Source organism: Odontesthes bonariensis, chromosome 10 (genome assembly GCF_027942865.1).
Source record: "Odontesthes bonariensis isolate fOdoBon6 chromosome 10, fOdoBon6.hap1, whole genome shotgun sequence".
Taxonomy (NCBI): domain Eukaryota; kingdom Metazoa; phylum Chordata; class Actinopteri; order Atheriniformes; family Atherinopsidae; genus Odontesthes; species Odontesthes bonariensis.
The window spans coordinates 3402721-3403126 of record NC_134515.1 but is presented as its reverse complement, the minus strand read 5'-3'; positions in this window follow the sequence as shown (position 1 = coordinate 3403126).

The following is a 406-nucleotide window of genomic DNA, read 5'->3' as shown; positions in this document are numbered from 1 at the left end:
ATGAGTTTAGAAATATCAGTTTGAGCTTAAGTGCAGTGGCCTTTAATAGATTTATGACATTCTGTGTTATATAAACCACCATGTTCTGAAAAGCCTGTATTTTTCTGCAAACCTTACAGAAACATGTAGTGAAGTAAAAACTGTAGGAACATGGTGAGAAATTAGTCTAAATGGAAGCAAATAAGCACCTGAAGACTGAAGTTACAAGCAACATTAATACATATTAAAATGTATTCAGTCATTTATCCTTTTATTTTTAAGCAGAATGTTGTAAATCCACACATTCATGTCAGATGTTTTTCGCGTGGTTTTTGCAGAACTACGCCCCCTGGTGTTTGTTCTGGTGAAGTGCAGGTGTTCAGGAAGTCGTCATCGCCCGGGCCCGAGCCGCTTCCTACTTCCGCAA